Source organism: Bos taurus, chromosome 15 (genome assembly GCF_002263795.3).
Source record: "Bos taurus isolate L1 Dominette 01449 registration number 42190680 breed Hereford chromosome 15, ARS-UCD2.0, whole genome shotgun sequence".
Lineage (NCBI taxonomy): Eukaryota > Metazoa > Chordata > Mammalia > Artiodactyla > Bovidae > Bos > Bos taurus.
The window spans coordinates 14,598,079-14,620,291 of record NC_037342.1 but is presented as its reverse complement, the minus strand read 5'-3'; the positions used below and the strand labels follow the sequence as shown (position 1 = coordinate 14,620,291).

General features: G+C 40.7%; 1 long non-coding RNA gene across 2 annotated transcripts; it reads right to left on the bottom strand.

Annotated features, from left to right (window-relative positions):
- Positions 1 to 364: 364 nt before the first annotated feature.
- LOC101905912 (uncharacterized) lies at positions 365 to 22,073 on the bottom strand. 2 transcript variants are annotated; one of them, XR_009490619.1, is made up of 4 exons: positions 21,726 to 22,073; positions 21,526 to 21,648; positions 1,993 to 6,853; positions 365 to 787 (listed from the first exon to the last, which is right to left on the bottom strand). It is a non-coding gene; the product is annotated as an uncharacterized lncRNA (long non-coding RNA). The 2 variants fall into 2 exon arrangements; XR_003029424.2 differs by having other exon boundaries at positions 365 to 6,853; positions 21,726 to 22,058.
- Positions 22,074 to 22,213: the final 140 nt, after the last annotated feature.

The following is a 22,213-nucleotide window of genomic DNA, read 5'->3' as shown; positions in this document are numbered from 1 at the left end:
TTTTTTTCTTTTTAATGCTTTGATAGCTGGGGCACACCAGTGACCTCAAAGAGAACAGTTCAAAGAATTATGGGGGCAGAAGCTCAAAGAATTCTGATAGCATAGACGAATGAAGCAGAAATGGAGAGCAGAAACAGCTCAGCAGACAACTGTCGAGTAACTTAATCATTAGATGAAAAGAAGCAATACTTTGACTTTCAAGAGAAAGCCAAAATAAACAATGAAAGTTTTTAGGAAGTTAAATATTTAGGATAGTGTTTGATAGGAAAAAAAAAAAAAAATTGAGACACTGACACTATAGGCAAGGGATATGCCATCTTTAAGACCAAGCTCATCTACATGAGAAATCCCTCTTTGAGCAACCCTCCAAACATGCTCAAACTAGGTGAGAGGGCATTGCGTGTCACACAGGACACTGTGCACACCCCTATCACAGCAACAATCTTTCTAGATTGAAAGTCTTTGTTTATGGATCTTCTCATCACATACACTGTAAGGCTCTTGCTGCTATTATAAGTGATCACAAAATTAGTGGCTTAAAACAAAACTTTATTATCTTACAGTTCTGGGCATCAGAAGCCCAAATAGGTCTTAAGGGCTAAAATCAAGTTGTTGGCAAAACGGTTCTTCTGGAGGATCTAGGGGAGAATCCATATCATTGCTTTTCAGCTTCTAGAGGCTGTCCGCACTCCTTGACTTCGACTTTGACACTTGGTCTTCACATCACCTGGATCTCTGCTTCCATTATCACATCTCCTCTCCTCAGATTCTGATTTTACTGCTGCATCTTTCCATTATTAAAAAAAAATTGAAAGTGTTAGTCACTCAGTGGTGTCCAACTCTTTGCAGCCCCATGGACTTCCCATGGAATTCTCTAGGCAAGAATACTGAAGTGGGTAGCCATTCCTTCTCCAGGGGATCTTCCCAACCCAGGGATCGAACTCAAGGGTCTCCTGCATTGCAGGCAGATCATTTACCATCTAAGCCACCATTATAAGGGAAGACCCATTATAAAGACCCTTGCAATTACACTAGACCTGCCAGATAATTTGGGTAACCTTTCTAAGATCTTTAACTTAACCACATCTGCAAAATCTCTTTTCCCAAGGAAGGTAGCATATTCACAGACTGGGAAGATCAGGATGTGGAATTTGGGGTCGGCTTTTATTCTCTCTACCTCACCCTTCAAGGGCAAGTCTATGCCTCAGTCATCTGTGTATCCCAAATTCCCAGATCATAGTCTGTGCTCAATCAACATTCATCATCCTCTCTGTCTGCACTTTGTACAGTGCTTTTATGTATTCTCTTTTCATTCCGTTTGCACAACTACACGCTTTGAGAGGGAAAATGTTGATTTTTAGGGGAAAGTGCTGTACTAAATTAGAAATAAAAGGTCAAGGTTCTTAGTTCCAGATTCCCCATTTCCAAGTGGGCAAATCAAAACTCAGACAGTTGAGTGACTGTCATACCCAAGTGGTAAAGCTAGGGATCGAAACCTACTCTTCTCCTGGTAGTACACCAAATCATCAACCTAGACACAGGGTGTTTTACTATACGAAGTTTCTGATCAGCATCATACAGCTGATAAAAGGATTGGAAGAACTAGGTATTTGTAACAGTGTTTCTCCTGAGATTACGTGTGTGGATTTACTTAATCAGGAACCCTAAGGAGGTGACGCTTTGCTCTTACCGAGTAATTTTCCTTTTACCTCATTTGATTTCCAACTGTTTATTTCCTAAGGAAAGAATAATTCATGAACTCGTGGACCTTACAGGGCCAAACACAGGCCACACTTCCCAGTATTGTACTGTTTCTGTCCCTCCTGACATTGGCACAAGCCTCCATCCAGATGAAACTGTTTCGTGTTCTCACTGGAAATTTCCTCTGGTGCTCAGGCTGCCTGTGCTTGGCCGTGTTGGTTCACAGATGGGAATTCTGGCTAAGGTCACTATTACACTTTCCTGCTCTTTCAAGCTTTGAAACACACTCACCTCTCACTCCAGAGAAATTTCCCCCCTCTGTTCCTTCTTTCTTCCTCACTACAAATCCACTTTGAAGTCCAAGTCTTCCAGGGAATTCACCCAGTGCCTTTCTAAACCAACAAGTATATGAAACGTAAGCCAAGTAACTGAGTCCACTGATCTTTCTATCAATAGACATTATTCTAGTCCTCAAATCATTTCCAAACTTTAGTTTATCTTACTTTTAATCATACATCCTTGCATGACATGTTCCCTTGGTATCTCTAATTTTCTTGAAGAGATCTCTAGTTTTTCCCATTCCATGTTTTCCTCTATTTCTTTGCATTGTTCTCTTAGGAAGGCTTTCTTATCTCTCCTTGCTATTCTCTGGAACTCTGCATTCAGATGGGTATGTCTTTCCTTTTCTCCTTTGCCTTTGTGTCTCTTCTTTTCTCAGCTATTTGTAAGGCTTCCTCAGACAATCTTTTTGTATTTCTTTTTTGTTGGGGGTGATTTTGATCACCACCTCCTGTACAGTGTTACAAACCTCCATCCATAGTTCTTCATGCACTCTATCAGATCTAATCCCATGAATCTATTTGTCACATCCACTGTATAATCATAAGGGATTTGATTTAGGTCATACCTGAATGGCTTAGTGGTTTTTCCCACATTCTTTAACTTGAGTCTGAATTTTGCAATAAAGATGTGAGAGCTGGACAATAAAAAAGGCTGAGAGCCAAAGAATTGATGCCTTTGAACTGTGGTACTGGAGAAGACTCTTGAGAGTCCCTTGGACAGCAAGATCCAACCAGTCAATCCTATAGGAAATCAGCCCTGAATATTCATTGGAAGGACTGATGCTGAAGCTGAAGCTCCAATACTTTGGCCACCTGCTGGAAGAGCTGACTCACTGGGAAAGACCCTGATGCTGGGAAGGCAGGAGGAGAAGGGGAAGACAGAGATGAGATGGTTGGATGGCATTACTGACTCCATGGACATGAGTTTGAGCAAGCTCCAGGAGATGGTGAAGGACAAGGAAGCCTGGTGTGCTGCAGTCCATGGGGTCACAAAGAGTCAACACAACTGAGCAACTGCACAGCAAAACCATACATCCTACTGTTAACTATCCTACAATGCCTAAAAACTTCAAATATTTACTGTCAAATATTTTATCATTGTCATAATAGTTTTTATTTCATATTCTCTCTACAAATTTGTCCTTTTTCCTCCATGTTTTTTCTATTAGTATTCTACTTTCTGTTTACTTTCTCTCCAAAGTTGGAAAATCTTAATTACTTTCTTCATCCCTGTAGTAAATGTCAATTGTTTTGTCTGATAGTTATTCCTTTTTCAGGTAACTGCTTCTTTGGGAGTAACTGTTGCTACTGCCCTCAAAAATTAACATGATACTGGGAGGGGGTTGCCAATTACAGCCCCCACCACCCTGATGCACCACACACACACACACACACACCATTTGTCGCAGGCCTGGGCAAGGAACTAGGAACAGGGCAGGTAGAGCCAGTTACAGCAATGTGGCAGGCCCAAGACTGTGACTGAGCTGCAGAAAATCTTTCCCTGTGGTTTATATGCACTGAAGCAGGGGGAGAAAGGTCCACCTGATCCTCTACGGTCACTGAGCTAGGAAGAATTTCTTCAAGCCAAGAACCTGGAGTGATGAATAAATCAAGTGTGCCCCCTTAGCCATGTTGTATGGGGAAAAAATCTCTCTGAAACAGAAGAGAAGAGCATCACCAGGCAAAAGGGAGCACAGATGCAGAGAAGTAGAGAGAGCCCTGATACCAGCTGCCCTGAAGGCCAATTCCACCCCATTCTTTCTAATCACATAGACCAATGAATTCCCTGTTTCTTTAAGTTAATTTTAGTAGGGTTTTTGTTACTTACAATCAAAAAGTGCCCAACTAATAGAATCCTATTCTCCCCCCCTTTTTGTTTTCTCATATATCCATATTGTGTGTGTGCCCAGTTGCTCAGTCATGTCCAACTCTTTTCGATCCCAGGGACTATAGCCCTCAAGGCTCCTCTGTCCACAGGATTTCCTAGGCAAGAATACTGGAGTGGATTGCCATTTCCTTCTCCAGGGTATCTTCCTGACCCAGGGATCAACCCATGTCTCCTGCATCTCCTGCATTGGTAGGCAGATTCTTTACCACAGAGCCACCTGGGGAGCCCCATATCCATATTATATCATCCTGGAGCAATTTCTCCTTTACAGCTAATTTTGAAACCCAAATCATCTTTTAAGCAACTCACAATCCCTTCAAACCTATAATGGGTAGAATAGAACTGTATCTTTCTAGAGCATCAAGAACCGGAAAACATACCAAGGCTGAAATGGGCCTTCCTGGAAAATACAGCCTCTGTTTTAGGTCTGTACATTCTAGTATGCAGTGCATGGGGAATTCTGAGGAGCATTTCAATAATCCATGAACAGGACACGCTGGCTGTCATACCTGAAGTCCTTGGGAGCCATTAGACTTGTGGAACAGGTGCAAAAATGCCTGAGAAACTTGAACAAAAGGTGAACAGCTCTCAGCAATAGAGAAGCAGTTTCTGAGAACACCCAGCACCCAATGAGGGAGACACAGGATGCTGACTTTCTGTGCTATGCATGTGTGCTAAGTTGCTCAGTCATGTCCCACTCTTTGTGACCCCATCGACTGTAAGCCTTCCAGATTCCCCTGTCTCTGAAATTTTCCAGGCAAGAATCCTCCAGGGGTTGCCATTTCTTCCTCCAGGGGATCTTCCCAACCTAGGGATGGAACCTGAGTTTCTTGTGTCTCCTGCATTGGCAAGCGGGTTCTTTACCACTAGCGCCACCTGGCTGTGAGATGGAAGGAAAAATTCTCATTAGATGGCAAAATGTAAGATACATGAGTAAAAGGATAGGAAATATAAGAGGCTGGAAAGATGGAAAGTGGGAACAAAGGAAGAGAATGACAAATGTAAGTCAACATGAAGGTGGCGGAGTTGCGTTTCAGGGGTTGGACCAGCAGTGGTGAGCAGCAGCTGCCCTGGCACCGTGGGAGAGGACACAGCAGAGCCTTATCCACAGGGAGTGGGCAGAGAGGAGACACCAACAGCCACCAGCTCTGTGCCCCATCCTGCACTGTGCCCCGTTCTCACTGAAACACCCAGGGGCTCCATCTAAGCCATGACACCTGGCATATAGTTTAGCAGGAAGTGGAGGTGTTCTCTGTTCACTGTATCGAGACAAAACCAGCCTTAACACTCACTTTGCTGGCACTGGATTGTAAACAGAAGTGTGGCATCTCAGTGAAGCCATTCCTTGATTTAAATTTCCTTATTTTTAAATGAAAGGCAAAAGTCTACAAATGTAAAATGTAGTTGATAATCTTACAAAAAGAGAAAATAAATAGACTCCATGTTCTCAGTTGCCTTAACCAGCGCTGGACCTCATGGTTTGCTATGGGAGGAGGGAGACGGGGAGGAACGTGGGCAAAGGCACTGTTGTGGGAAAGAAAGAACTCCTGAAGTTCTGTTGAGAAAGTGACTCAAGACGGGATTTCCCCTCTGGATTGGCAATGAGCAGGAGGCTCCAGGAGTTATCAGCAGCTGGTGAAAAAGCTTAAGCTCACCCTTTTTGCCTTTCCTTTGCTATCCCAAGCCAAGAGTCACTTTTGTTAACCATTACAGCTCAGCCCCACCAGTGCTTTTGGGAATTAAGGAATGGGCTTGTGTGCTAAGTCACTCAGTTGTGTCCAACTCTTGGGACCCCAGGGACTGTAGCCTGCCAGGTTCCTCTGTCCATGGGATTCTCCAGGCAAGAATGCTGGACTGGGTAGTCATTTCCTTCTCCAATCAGTGCAACGAAAGCAGTAGCTGCTTTGAAAGGTTGGTTATGAGCTAGCAAGGGATGCCCAGAGCACAGAGGAGTCATCTGGAACAGAATGAGCAGCTAAGGGGACAAGTCACAAACAGGATAGATTTGTGGGGCATGTGAGCATTCCTTGGGGATTCTCAGTAACACATGGAGAGGGGTTACAACAAAATACTGCATTTTCAATGGGTAACTGACAAAGACCTATTGTATAGCACATGCAACCCTGTTCAATGTTATGTGCCAGCCTGGATGGGAGTGGGGTTTGGGGGAGAATTAATATATGCATATGTATGGCTGAGTCCCTTCACTGTTCACCTGAAACTCCCACAATATTGCTAATTGGCTATACCCCAATACAAAATAAAAAGTTTAAAGTTACAAAAATTTAAAATAAAATACTGCATTTTCTGTGCACATGGAAAGAACTCTTACATTATTCATCCCCCTCTTTCTGCCCCTTCCCCTCCCTCTCTGCCTCTTCTTCCTCTCTACTTATTATTATTATTTAGAGTAAGGGGCTCCTAAAGGCTGTAGAACATGAGGACCCAAAGTTTACATTGAAAAGCAAAGGAACTAAAAAAGAATGGGTACGTGTACATGTATAACTGAATCACTTTGCCATACGCTCGAAATGAACATAATGTTTTAAATCATCCATATGCCAATATAAAATTAAAAATTAAATTGAAAAATCTAAACATAGATTGTCACAGAGCCCCTGTTTGAGTTCCCTGAGTCATACAGCAAATTCCCACTGGCTGTCTATTTTACATATAATATTGTAAGTTTCCATGTTACTCTCCCTGTTCATCTCACCCAGCTGATTCTTGTTGGTGTTGAAAAGAAAACAACAAAATTCAGTAATAAAAGATAAATAAAGTGGTTAAAAAAAAAAAAAGTAAGGAAAAAAACAAGCTCAGAAATAGTACCTCTGATATTTTTCTGCTCAACATGAGGTGCATCAGTGCCCCTGACACCCACCTGTGAGTTTAGAAACGCAGGATCCCAGGTCCCACACCAAACCTAAAAAAAAAAGAAAGAAAAGCAAGGGGAAGCATACCAGTTAATCTGGACAAAATTATTTATCTACTCTCTGTGATACAGATGAACAGGTTTCATATAAGCCTACAGAGATAGAATAAGATGTCCCTTCCATAAACTGAAGAATTTACACTACTTTCTCTAGTTCTCAACCGTGCAACATCATAATTATCATTTTTCTGGCTCAATGACAAATCATAATGTCATACAAATAATTGAAGCTGACTGCATCATGTGCATTTCTATAAGGGATAATTTTGATATTTCAGACCAAACTGGTATCAGAAAGCTAAATATAGTTGGAAAAAGAGAATCATTAAATTACACCTCATAACAAAAATGGAAGAAAAGTATTTTGAAGGTGTTTTAGCTACCAGTGATGCAGAAATCAGAGAAGAAAATTAATTGTACACACCTGAGAAAACATTTCCTCATAGAAAACATTTCCCTGCTAATGCATGTGAAAATTTTCTATCATATGAATATCATTGTTGTATTAAAATAAGAGATGCATGACTGTGAGATCTGTAAAAGTAGCTGGTCACACTCAAAGTGTATGATATCATTCCTAAGGTCACACCCAACGTGTATGATGTCATTAATAACTAATGAAGAATCCACTGATTTTAGCTAGGCAGGGGTTTCCTAATGAAGATTCTATTTCCTAGTCACTTTTGCAGCAATATGCAACCATATGACCAAGTTCCTGCCAATGGGATGGAAATGGAAATGGCGTGCACAACTCTAGAAAATATCCTAACAGGGATAAAATGTGATTCTTCTTTCTTTTCTCCTTTCTGATGGCTGATGTGGGCAAATAACTGGGACTTTGGTAGCCATCATAGATAACACTCAGTGCTCCTAAGAGACAGCAGAGAAGAAAGCTGGAGGATGCCACATTCCTGACAAATTCATGTCAACCCTGGATGCTGACATCTAGAGTAAAAAACATCTAGTGTGGTTACATGAGGTAATGAAACATTCTGGGTTAACACAAGTTTGGTTTTTCTGCCACAAGACACTGAACAGGGTTCCAACAAATTCAAGAGGAAAACTAAATTACTTTCTTTTGTAACCTGGGCTTTGTAGCATGTAGATTCCTAAGAAAGTGTTTATTGAGTCACAAGTTTAATAACTGCTAGTAAACTCGTGGAGCTGAGAGAGTTCAGTCACTCAATTTTGTCCGACTCTTTGCAACCCCACTGACTGCAGCACGCCAGGCTTCCCTGTCCATCACCAACTCCCAGAGCTTACTCAAACTCATGTCCATTGAGCCGGTGATGCCATCCAACCATCTCGTTCTCGGTCGTCCCCTTCTCCTCCCACCTGCAATCTTTCCCAGCACCAGGGTCTTTTCAAATGAGTCAGTTCTTCGCATCAGGTGGCCAAAGTATTGGAGTTTCAGCTTCAGCATCAGTCCTTCCAATGAATATTCAGGACTTATTTCCTTTGGGATGGACTGGTTGGATCTCCTTGCAGTTCAAGGGACCCTCAAGAGTCTTTTCCAACACCACAGTTCAAAAGCACCAGTTCTTTGGAGGTCAGCTTTCTTTATAGTCCAACTCTCACATCCATACATGACTACTGGAAAAACCATAGCTTTGACTAGATGGACCTTTGTCAGCAAACTAATGTCTCTGCTTTTTAATATGCTGTCTAGGTTGGTCATAAATTTTATTCCAAGGAGCAAGAGTCTTTTAATTTCATGGCTGCAGTCACCATATGCAGCCATTTTGGAGCCCAAGAAAATTAAGTCTGTCACTGTTTCCATTGTTTTCCCACCTATTTGCCATGAAGTGATGGGACCGGATGCCATGATCTTATTTTTTTTAATGTTGAGTTTTATTTATTTATTTTTTTTTTAAATAGGCCCTCGGGAGCCGGGCCCCGAGCCTGCCAGGCCCCGCAGAGCCATCCGCCGCCCCCTGGCCGTTCGCGCCGCCTCCACGGAGGACCGCGCCGCAGAGGGCGCTGAATGTTGAGTTTTAATCCAGCTTTTTCACTCTCCTCTTTCACCTTCATCAAGAGACTCTTTAGTTTGTCTTCACTTTCTGCCATAATGGTGGTGTCATCTGAGTATCTGAGGTTGTGGATATTTCTCCCAGAAATATTGATTCCAGCTTATGCTTCATTCAGCCCAGCATTTCACATGAAGTATTCTGCATAGAAGTTAAATGAGCAGGGTGACAATATACAGCCTTGACATTCTCCTTTCCCGATTTTGAACCAGTCTGTTTTCCCATGTCCAGTTCTAACTGTTGCTTCTTGACCTGCATACAGATTTCTCAGAAGGCAGACAATGTGGTCTGGTATTCCCATATCTTGAAGAATTCTCCACAGTTTGTTGTGTTCCACAGTCAAAGGCTTTGGCATAGTCAATAAAGCAGAAGGAGATGTTTTTTCTGGAACTCTCTTGCTTTTTTGATGATCCAACAGATGTTGGCAATTATCTCTGGTTCCTCTGTCTTTTCTAAATCCAGCTTGAATATCTGGAAGTTCCTGGTTCATGTACTGTTGAAGCCTGGCTTGGAGAATTTTGAGCATTACTTTGCTAGCATGTGAGATGAGTGCAATTGTGTGGTAGTTTGAGCATTCTTTGGCATTGACTTTCTTTGGGATTGGAATGAAAACTGACCTTTTCCAGTCCTGTGGCCACTGCTAAGTTTTCCAAATTTGCTGGCATATTGAGTGCAACACTTTCACAGGTTCATCTTCCAGGATTTGAAATAGCTCAACTGGAATTTCATCACCTCCACCAGCTTTGCTCGTAGTGATGCTTCCTAAGGTCTACTTGACTTCACCTTCCAGAATGTCTGGCTCTAGGTGAGTGATCACGCCATTGTGGTTATATGGGTCATGAAGATCTTTTTTGTACAGTTCTTCTGTGTATTCTTGACACCTTTTCTTAATATTTTCTGCTTCTGTCAGGTCCATACCATTTATGTCCTTTATTGTGCCCATCCTTGCATGAAATGGTCCCTTGGTATCTCTAATTTTCTTGACGAGATCTCTCCCATTCTATTATTTTCCTCTATTTCTTTGCATTGATCACTGAGGAAGGCTTTCTTATCTCTCCTTGCTATTCTTTGGAACTCTGCATTCAGATTCTTATATCTTTCCTTTTCTCCTTTGCCTTTAACTCCCCTTTTTTTCAGCTGTTTGTAAGGCCTCCTCAGACAACCGTTTTGCCTTTTTGCATTTCTTTTTCTTGGGAATGGTCTTGATCACTGTCTCCTGTACAATGTCCATAGTTCGTCAGGCACTCTATCTATCAGATCTAATCCCTTGAGTCTATTTCTCACTTCCACTGTATAATCATAAGGAATTTGATTTAGGTTTTATCTGAATGATCTAGTGGTTTTCCCTACTTTTTTCAATTTAAGTCTGAATTTGCCAATAAGGAGTTCATGATCTGAGCCATAGTCAGCTCCCAGTCTTATTTTTGCTGATTTTATAGAGCTTCTCCATCTTTGGCTGCAAAGAATATAATCAATCTGATTTCAATATTGACTATCTGGTGATGTCCACATATAGAGTCTTCTCTTGTGTTGTTGGAAGAGGGTGTTTGCTATGACCAGTGCATTCTCATTGCAAAACTCTGTTAGCCTTTGCCCTGATTCATTTTGTACTCTAAGGCCAAATTTGCCTGTTACTCCAGGTATCTCTTGACTTCCTACTTTTGCATTCCAGTCACCTATGATGAAAAGGACATCTTTTGGGAATGTTAGTTCTGGAAGGTCTTGGAGTTCTTCATAGAACCATTCAACTTCAGCTTCTTCAGCATTACTGGTTGGGGTATAGACTTGGATTACTGTGATACTGAATGGTTTCTCTGGAAATGGACAGAGATCATTCTGTCGTTTTTGAGATTGCACACAAGTGCTGCATTTCAGATGCTTTTGTTAACTATGAGTCAACTCCATTTCTTCCAAGGGATTCTTGCCCACAGTAGTAGATATAATGGTCATCTGAATTAAATGTGCCCATTCCAATCCCTTTTAGTTCACTGATTCCTAAAATGTCGATGCTCACTCTTGCCATCTCCTGTGTGACCACTTCTAACTTACCTTGATTCATGGATCTAACATTCCAGGTTCCTATGCAATATTGTTCTTTATAGCATTGGACTTTACTTCCATCACCAATCATATCCACAATTGGGCATTGTTTTCGCTTGGGCTCCGTCTCTTCATTCTTTCCAAAGTTATCTCTCCAGTCTTCTCCAGTAGCATATTGGACACCTACCGACTTGGGGAGTTCATCTTTCAGTGCCTATCTTTTTGCCTTTTCATACTGTTCATGGGGTTCTCAAGGCAAGAATACCATTTGCCATTCCCTTCTCCAGTGGACCACATTTTGTTAGAATTCTCCACCATGACCTGTCCATCATGGAGCTGAAGTGCTAAAAAGATAAAGACTCAGGTCAGTCATTTCTTTATCCCTAGCCCACCAAAGGGTTGGGACAGAGTCTGCAAGACCCTGCACAGTTATATCTTATAAGCCAGATTGTGTAGATTTCTCCTACTTTGGATCCTCCCAACTTTCCTTGCTTATTTCCCTGCTATCAGAGTTTTGCTTTGTTTTGTTCCTTTTCATTTGAGACTTTTCAGGCTCAGAGGGAATGGAGGCAAGTATCTTTATCCATGCTTGGGACAAAACTGAGGAAAGGACGTTCTGACACTTCTACACCTAAATGGAGATGACAATCAAAATTAGTGAGAAATCCTCAGTGAATGTTTCCCATAGCTATCAAACCAGTGACATCTTTCTAGAACAAATTTTTGTAGTCCTCTCTTTGCTACCCTAAAATACAATTCAGAGATAATATAACTGATCTGCATATATAAATTTATAATCCTCAAACTATAATATAAAAGAAAAATAAAGTAAGGATAATGTTTTTCCCAGGTAAGTGCTCAAGTATGATCACATTGGAAGACAAAAGTGCCCCCACATTTTCAAAATGTTCCCCAGGCAACTGTTACCATGAAAAGTGGTAAAACTTCGGGGTGGGAATGATGTCTCTTCTTTCCCTACAGGGACAATCATGACGGTCTTGGCAGTTTTATTTTATTAATAAACATAGCCCTTTCCTAAAGCAGTATTACTACCAATGTATTCTATAGCAAGCAAACTTCCTGTTAATTAGTGTTATGTTATTAAAAAAAAAAAAAAAGTATAGTCCAATAGTTTAACAAACAATAGTTTAAATAGATTTGAATGCTTTTTACTTCCCCTAGGACACTTTCTTCCTCTACAGTCTTGGAGATAATCACTGTGTATTTCACCGCAGAACCTTTTTCAGAGGGACATCTCTTGGGTTCAGAGTCTTATGGAAGGAACTTAGAAAACACTGCCTTACAGCCCAAATGTATTTCACCGCAGAACCTTTTTCAGAGGGACATCTCCTGGGTTCAGAGTCTTATGGAAGAAACTTAGAAAACACTGCCTTAAAGCCCAAGAAGGGAGGGCTTCTAGAAGATCTGAGGTCCACCTGTGGAAGAGTAGCCTTTACTGATCTAATTCATTTTGCAGGAAAGTGGCCATCTTAGTCTTCCCTGGAACTTACAAATTTGCCCTATTTCATTTGTTTCATGAGATGGGGTCAAACAAGTCAAAGTAATCTGAAATCAGGAACATCTTCAGAAAAGGAGAATTTTAATGCTGCAGGAGGTATTGACATATATTTGTGTTCATATTTCACACCACATACATTTCTAGTTATGTTAACATCACAAATATTCTGCTCATAGTATTAACAAAGGCATTAGAAAAGAATACAGGTTGTTGGATATCTTTAAAGAATATGTTTTACTAATAGTCTTCAAACTATTTATCATTTCTGAAGTTCCTATCTTGAATAAGGACATATTTATAACCATTGCTTCATTTCATCCACATAACATATCCATGAGAGATTGTTAGTTTCATCTTCCAGATAAAGAATCTGCAGCTCAGGGTTAAGTGCCAACGTCACAGAATTTTTTAGTTGCAGAACTTGGACAGAGACCAAGTCTATCCTGCTTTTCTAAAGCCCATGTTTTTTTCCATTGCCTCCCTTAATTAGGGGAAAATTTTAGAATGTTTCCCTTTTTTTTAAAGATCAGTTACAGCAATTACAAGTTAACCATCAACTATCAGGAAAACAGCCACCCATGAGGACCCAGGATCACTCATTGCTTGAGGGTGCCAAAGCCCATGCTTTAGTGCACATATTTTAACAGATGAACCTATACTGAACTGCTGAAAAGTTACAAAGTCTAAATGATTGTCATGTTTTTCTTCCTCCCTCTGTGTCACCTGGTTTAAACTTCAAGGTGTGTTCTTTGAAAACCGCTGTTTCCAGTGACTCATTTTGAAATCACTGATTTCATCTTCCTGGTTCTCTGCAAAGCCAGGAAAGGAGATCAACACCACATTGTTTTCACCTTCAAACACATTTACCCTGTAACCGGAAGAATCCAGAACTGTTATTGTTAATTCGTTGAATAATATGTTCTTGTTTCATCTTTCACAAGAACAGAAATCCATTGTGAAAACAAGGTGCCCTGCTTGCCATCTGTTTAATCCACCAGCATTTTCAAAGAATTTTTGTAAAGGATTGCAAAGGATTCACCTATTCAATCAATGCACATTTATTGAACACCTACCTTGTACCAGAAATTGTTCTACATTCTGGGAAGGCGGTGGTTAGACAGACTAGATCTTTTCTCCTTGGTGGTTGTACGCTCATGATAAGCATATAGATAAAAATGATCTTTCCAGACACAGAAAATATCTATGAAGAGGGTGGTGTGCCACAGAGTGACTGAGTGAAAGGTTTCTGTAGATTTAGATAGACTTACTAAGGAGGCAACATTTGACCTGAGAGCAGAATACCCATAAGGAGACAGTGATGACATGATTTGGAGGAAGAGTGTTTCCAGGTGGAAAGAAGAGCCTTCAGAGGAGAACAAAACTTGAGAGTTTGAGGAATAGAAAGGAGGCAGAAGCAGCTGCAGAGTGGTTAGAAAAGAGAAAATAGTAGATGAGATCAGCATGTTAACAGGCTCCAGGGCCCATGATAGAAAACTTAAGATCTCACTCCAAGTGCAGTGAAAAGACATCTAGAGATTTTGAGGTTGCTGTTTGGAGAATTGATTTAAGGCTGGCAGAAATGGGGCAGAAAGACCTGTTAGGTCAACTGCAATAGACCTAACAGGTCTTTCAGTATAGATGAGAAGTACTGATGCTTGAACTGGATGATTCAAGGAAGATGGGAAGAAGTAAAAGTTTCTTGGAATAGAACTGCCAGAATTTGCTGATAGATTGCATGAAGGAAATGTGAAAACCTCCAGAATTTTGCCTAAACAAATGGATTGATACTGAAGACATTTTCTGAACTGGGGGAAAATAGGAGAGGCACAGAATTGGGAGAGAAGTAGGAAACCCAGGGTACAGTGCTGGACATGTTAACTTTGAGATTCCTTAGTCATCTAAGGTCTTCCCTGGTGGTGCTAGTGGTAAAGTATCTTCCTGCCAATGCAGGACACACGAGAGATGCAGGTTCAATCCCTGGGCTATGAAGATCCCCTGTAGTAGAAAATGGCAAACTGTTCCAGTATTCTTGCATGGAAAATTCCATTGACAGAGGAATCTGGCAGGCTCCAGTCCATTTGTCAAGTAGTAGCTGAGTATACAAGAGGTCAGAGGAGGGGGCCATAGCTGGAGATATAAAGTGTCTCATAAGGCCCCTGAGAGCTGAACCCTTTGCAATATAGTCATTTCCAAGGCTCCAGGTACAATTGATTTGCTCTGAAAAAGTGATTCTCTATGGAAATTCTAGTTTCAGTCTGATTTCCCACTCACTGAGGTCTTTCTGGTCTCTGTTCCTTTGTCAACAATCTCTTCTTGTTCAAAAACAGAATAATACCCACCTAAACCAAACTAAATGAAATTGCAAATCTTCTTTGGTAAAGCCATAATTTCCATTCCAAGACAATCTACAAGACTTTTGTAGGATTCTTAGGAAGGATGACTTTTGACCACCAGTCTGATCCTTGGACACTGTCTTCTCATTTCTTGTAGTGTCTAGATTTCAACCAATTGCCAACTGATCAATTATCGGCTATTTAATGGCTTACTCATCTCCAGATATATTTGCTTTTTACCTGGGAGATTGAAAGAATGAAAGATCTTGAAGAACAAGCAATAACTCTCAAGTGGTAGGAATTCAAGCAGGATTTCTCCAGTCTTAATACATGGGTTGTTTCCTTTCCTAAGGCCTGTTCCATCCATTTATTGTCTCATATTTTCCATCTTAAAATTTTCTTTCTCCATGAAATTCTGACACATGTTATGACATGGATGAACTTTGAAACTGGTGCACTGGGATGGCCCAGAGGGAGGGTATGGGGAGGGAGGAGGGAGGAGGGTTCAGGATGGGGAGCACGGGTATACCTGTGGCGGATTCATTTCGATGTTGGGCAAAACTAATACAATATTGTAAAGTTTAAAAATAAAATAAAATTTAAAAAAGAAAAAAAAAAAAACAAAACAAAAAAAAAAGAAAAGAAACTATCATGCTAAGCAAAGTAAGCCAGTCACAAAAAGACAAATATTGTATAGTTCTACTTACATGAAATATCTAGAATGCCAAATTCATAGAAACAGAAAGTAGAATGGTGGTTTCCAGGGGCTGAGAGAGGGGGAAATGAGTTTCTGTTTAATTGGTACAGTTTCAGTTTTGCAAGATGAAAAAGTTCTGGAGATTCGTTGCACCCTGTGAATATACTCAACATTACTGAATTGTACACTTAAAAATGTTTACAATGGTAAATTTTATACTGTATGTATTTTACAATTAAGAATTTTAAGAAATTTAAGCTAGTGGTAAGAAAATAAAAAAATATATAAAGCATGAAAATGATTCAATTTGTTGTCACTTTGAAGCTGGAGAAGACCACCTAATGAGGAATTCAGGTAGCCTCTACTGGAAGGACTCAGCCAGAAAATAGAAACCTAAGTCCTATAACCATAAGGAACTGAATTCTGCCAACAGCTTGAAAGAACTTGAAATTGGATTCTTCCCCAAATCCTCTTTATAAGAGCCAGCCTTGTTGACACTTTGTTGTTTTTTGTTTTTTTTTTTTTTGAGACCCCCAAACAGAGGATCCATTGAGTCACGCCAGACTTCTCAAATACAAATCTGGGAGAAAGTGAATGACTGGTTTAAATGCCCCCCAAAATTACTTTTTTAACCTCAAGCTCCCACTTCCATAAGATCCCACTCTGTCTCCTTTCCTTTACAGCCATACAATTAGACATTCAATGTCTACTTGACTTTTCCACTGACTCTACTTTCCTGCAAAATGCCAGTGACTTCCCTTGGTTCCAAGTTTCAGTGGACATTCCAAAGTTTTCTCTCTTGACTTTTGTGGGTTTTGATGCACTTACTTTCTCTTTAATGAAACCATTTCCTCCTATGGATTCTATAACCCTGTCCTTGCCTGGTTTCCCTGTTTTTGCTTCTTTCCAATCTCCTGTGTAGAATTTACTGTCTCTAATTAAATCTTACATTTATTGCCTCCTGGGGTTCTATTTTTACCCTAGCTTTTCTACTCTGTGTACTCTCCTTGAGAATATCACCTCTTTCTTATGCATGTATCATTGACTCCAAACATATTTCTCTGGCCTGTGCATGTATGCTAGGTGTTTTGAGTTGTGTCTGACTTTTTGAGACCCTATGGACTGTAGCCCACCAGGCTCCTCCATTCATGGGATTCTCCAGGCAAGAATACTGAAGTGGGTTTCCAGGCCCTCCTCCAGAAAATCTTCCCAACCTGGGGATCAAACCCACATCTCATTATCTCCTGCATTGCAGGCAGGTTCTTTTCTGATAGTGCCACCTGGGAAGCCCATTTCTCCAGCTTGTACCTCTTGGTTAAACTTGAGATCCCTAATCCAACTGCTTATGGAACAGCTAGTCTTTAAAACCCAAAAAGTCTTCACATTCATTACGTCCACTCATTCTTTCATTACCAAATCAGTGCCTTTTTCTTACAGTTGCCATCTAGATAAATATCACCCAAAGTAGAATAGGATAGACGTTGTCTATACTTTCTTTCCTCCCTTGCCAACAGGGCCCCAGTCCAAACACTCACCCGGTCCTAGTAGATTCTACCTCCTAAATATCTCTTGAATCTGCCCCACCACACAACTTTCTCTATACCTACTCTCAGTCCTTAGTTCTTTCTTTGACCTCCTCATATTTAATTATAGCAATAGCTTCCTAATTGCTTTCCTATCCTAACTGATCATCCTTTTATCAGTTCATCCCCATACAAGTCATTCTCCACCCCAGAATGACTTCTTAAAAGGCAAAGCTGATATTGTTTCCCTTGATTACACTCCTTTAACAACTCTTCATTTTTCTTGATAAAGTCCAAATTCTTTTTCTTAGTGTGCAACACCCTACAAGATCTTGCAATTGCTTAACTCAACTCCCCAACTCATCCTCTCTTCTATGTACCTTCCATTTGGATCATACTAAATTATTACAAGTTGAGTAATATGTCAAGATGTTTCTCATCTCTAGTCCTTTTGGACATGTTGTTCCTTGTGTCCACAATTTTGCAACTCATTCTTCAAATATTGGCTCACTTCCAACCTTCTTGAAAACCTGTTTTAATGACACACTTGCATTGAGGTGTCTTCCTTTTATCCATCTATATCACACCCTGTGTAAATCAGTAGAACTATGTTTTCCACAGGTCTACTGAGAGTGGTCATTGGCCTTCTCTGGATCCACCATGAGAAGGCACACTCCTTGAGGATGGAGGATGAGTCTTACTAGCCTTGTACTCCTAGTGTCTACCACAGCTTCTAGCGCCAACCAGTACAAGTATATCTTAATATACAGATGTATACAGGAATGAATTGTCCTTTGCTCATTACTCATTAAGAGCTGACCATATTCAAAAAATGATACCAACACGAAAATATTATTTTTGCCAGCCTGGTAATAGTAATAATAGCCAACATTTACTACATGCAGGGTACTATGCCACTTTACCTTTGTGATTTTATTTGCACTGAGAACATCTTTAAGAGTTGTACATAGTACAGTTATCCCATATTTAGGTGAGGGAATGGAGGCATAGGGAAGTCAAGAGATGTGCTCAAAATATATGAAATCAGGATTCAAAACCAGGCCTTTCTGACCTGACTACACTAAACTGCCACCGTATAATGAACTATATAGATAACCTAGATTTTGAAAGACTCATTCCCATTGTCAGACAATGTTCAGTTCAGTCACTCAGTCATGTCCAACTCTTTGCAACCCCATGAACCACAGTACGCCAGGCCTCCCTGTCCATCACCAACTCCCAGAGTCCACCCAAACCCATGCCCATTGAGTTGGTGATGCCATCCAACCATCTCATCCTCTGTCATCCCCTTCGCCTCTTGCCCTCAATCTTTCCCAGCATCAGGATCTTTTCAAACAAGGCAGCTCTTCGCATCAGGTGGCCAAAATATAGGAGTTTCAGCTTTAACATCATTCCTACTAATGAACACACAGGACTGATTTCCTTTAAGATGCACTGGTTGGATCTCCTTGTAGTCCAAGGGACTCTCAAGAGTCTTCTCCAACACCAGTGTTCGAAAGCATCAATTCTTTGGTGCTCAGCTTGCTTTATAGTTCAACTCTCACATCTGTAAATGACCACTGGAAAAACCATAGCCTTGACTAGATAGACCTTTGTTGGCAAAGTAATGTCTCTGCTTTTGAATATGCTGTCTAGGTTGGTCATAACTTTCCTTCCAAGGAGTAAGCATCTTTTAATTTCATGGCGCAATCACCATCTGCAGTGATTTTGGAGCCCAGAAAAATAAAGTCAGCCACTGTTTCCACTGTTTCCCCATCTATTTGCCATGAAGTGATGGGACCAGATGCCATGATCTTCATTTTCTGAATGTTGAGCTTTAAGCCAACTTTTTCACTCTCCTCTTTCACTGTCATCAGGAGGCTCTTTAGTCCTTCTTCCCTTTCTGCCATAAGGGTGGTGTCATCTGTATATCTGAGGTTATTGATATTTCTCCCAGCAATCTTGATTTCAGCTTGTCCTTCCTCCAGCCCAGCATTTCTCATGATGTACTCTGCATAGAAGTTAAGTAAGCAGGGTGACAATATACAGCCTTGACGTACTCCTTTTCCTATTTGGAACCAGTCTGTTGTTCCATGTCCAGTTCTAACTGTTGCTTCCTGACCTGCATACAGGTTTCTCAAGAGGCAGGTCAGGTGGTCTGGTATTCCCATCTCTTGAAGAATTTTCCACAGTTTATGGTGATCCACACAGTCAAAGGCTTTGGCATAGTCAATAAAGCAGAAATAGATACCAAATCCAAATTCTAGTTCAGAAAATTCAGTCATGCTATCTGTATACAGTGAATATATGAAAACAAAGCCATAATAAAAAATGAAGTCAATATTTTTTTTCTTTTTTTCCCCAACCAAATTTGATGCGCATACCTGGTCATGTAAGCAAATAGCTAACCTCACAGCTCTTCTAACACATGTGTGTTTTCAAATAGCTCATCAGAAAGCAAGTTGCAGATTGACTAGATGTATTGTGAAAAGTAGTTCTTTCTTTTAACCACATTTGGGTTTATAAAAGCTTGCAGCAGAAGGTAACAAAGCTCCTGCTACATGGAAGGGGTATGGTGAATTTGTCAGATCCTCTACCAAGCTCCATCTGTCCTCAGCATAGTGTGCAGGTGAAAGAAGAGCCGTGGGAGAGATGCTGAAGACCGATGAGGATTTAAGTCTCTGAGATAATGCAAACTTTGTTACTTCACTTTGATTTATCTTACTTATTAGACTTGTAGACTTTATTTGGAAAACAAACGTTTTACATTAAATAAAGTTTGAAAAACATTTAGATTATGAAAGTAAATTTTCTTCGACTCTGTGTTAGTGGATTTCCCCAGGAAATTTTCCTTTGGGAGAATTTCCTTTTGGATGATGTTTGCACATCTTCTACTTGAAACAAATCTTCCTCCTTCTGGTCAACAGATTCTCCTCTACCTTTGTTGAAGAGTGTAAGCCTAAAATATAAAATATTCTCAGTTTCTCTGTCATGTCCAACCCTTTGTGACCTCGTGAACTGTAACCCACGAGGCTCCTCTTCCATGGGATTCTCCAGGCAAGAATACTGGAGTGGGTTGCCACACTCTTCTCCAAGGGATCTTCCCAACCCAGAGATCGAGCCCAGGTATCCCACATTGCAGGCAGATTCTTTACTGTCTGAGCCACCTATGGTATTCTCTTAAAAAAAGCCTAAAACAACACAGCATATATCTATGGTTTTTTCCCCTATGAAGACCCATTGACAAGATTTCAAAATTCTCATGTGACCAACCAATCAATGTAGGATATAGTTGGTTAAGAGCCCAAAAACTTCCAGAATGATGCTTATTCATCTTCTCCACCATACATGTGCTACTCCATGCTTGAGAGTTGAAATTATAATCATTTATTTTCCTTTGAGATTCTCCCCTGTAATTCCCAGTGGACCAGGGATGGCTAGGAGGTAGTCTTAAACCTTGCTTTTGTTTTATTTATAGTAGGATGCAAAATTGAATAGGACACATTCCATGGTAGATTTTTAGTACTGAAGGGAAGACAGACCAGGGAAACTGTGATTACAGTATAGGTGTTTGTACAGCAGTAGATAACATTTCTGCAATATACTAATTTCCTTTTTCATTCTTCCTTGTGTGAAACTCTTCTCTACAAAACCAGATGCATTGTTACTTCTGGGACAATCTTTTTTGTTGTTGTTATAGCTGAATACAAAGAAAGAGTTACTGTTCAGCTTTTGATTTGTAAGAGAGGATCTTGAAGCCCATGGCAGGATTGTAGTGACATAAGCCAGAGCTTGCTAAAAAATAAAGGTATCTCTAAAGTTCAGTAACTTGACCTTTCCATACCAGGAGCAAAAAAAAAAAAAAAAAGGAAAGTGTTAAACATATAACTTTATTATAAGCTCTAAATAGAGATAAATTTAAGCTTATAACTAGAGGGAAATTACCATCCACCTAAGGAGTAGGAAGGGGAAAGAAAGAACTCCTGACTTGAGAAACAGAGGTCAGATAAGGAGATTTGAAGGAGGTCAGAGCCCACAGAAAATACTCCTTATTGTCATATATGGGAGTTTTCAAAGAAGACTTTCTGTGTATCAGAGATGCTGGTGTTTTTCACACTTAGTTTCTCTTTTTTAGTTAGAGATTGTGCTATGAGGACACATGTTTTGAGAGAAAGTATTTCTTGAGAGGTCTTAATGAGAAAGTAAATTTTACCAACCTGTGGTTCAGCTAAAAGTGCTTGATTAACATTTTTCTCAACTAAAAAAGAAATTAAGGAGGTCAGGGCACAGAGAGCATGGTCGTGGGTCCCTGAGTCTATCCCCAGAACAGGGAAATGGGAGGGGTTTTTGGTAAGAGAGTTTGCCACAAAAACCCCAGACAGATTGAGGGAGAAATTTAGAGCATCCCTGCTAGTGCTGTGTTCTCCCAGGCTGTCCAAACTGACCTTGAAGCAGCAAAGACTGGAGGAGGTGTCTGCAGAGAAGGGACTGGTGTGGTGCACTCGACTCTGCCTTGGTACTTACCAGATGTGGAAGGAACCCCGAAGCTCCTGGATGCCTCCTGGGATGTGAACCATGCATGCTGGCTGTGAACTGACTAGAGGCAAAGGCAGGCCAAACAGGATACGAGATGGAGTCCCTGGGAATCTGAAGCACCACATGGTCACCGATTGGCAGGAGGTAACAGCTGAGCTCTTCAGGAGGGATCACCGTGCATCACTCACCTTGGGATAACAGACTCTGAGTTCCAACAGTCAGATGCTCAGTAGCAGCTTTAATGTACACAGAGGCTGCCTCCCAAATACTAGGTGAGATGAGCTTAACAGAGAATCAGAAGGAAGCAGAAAGGACAACACAGAAACCATTCACCTCTTCCTGGATAGACTGGTCCATGCAAACATTCTCCCACTCACACACCAACTCCCTTGAGACGGGGGTTAGAACATTTGCATTGTCTGATTACGCAAAAGGAACAGAATTACTTCAGGAGCAAGTTTAAAGATTTCCAACATTCCAGAAATGAGAAGTCCAGGGCAAGATAAAGTCAGTTATCATAGAATTGAAAAGTGTTTGCTTTGGCCCACAATCTGAGTTGTGGGTCATCACTCTTGACCTCTCTGCACTATGATTGATTATGCATCATGGCCTGGGAATCTAGGAGGTCAGAGTTTTTTTCAGACTGTGGAATTAGAAAACGCTTCCCAGAAGAATA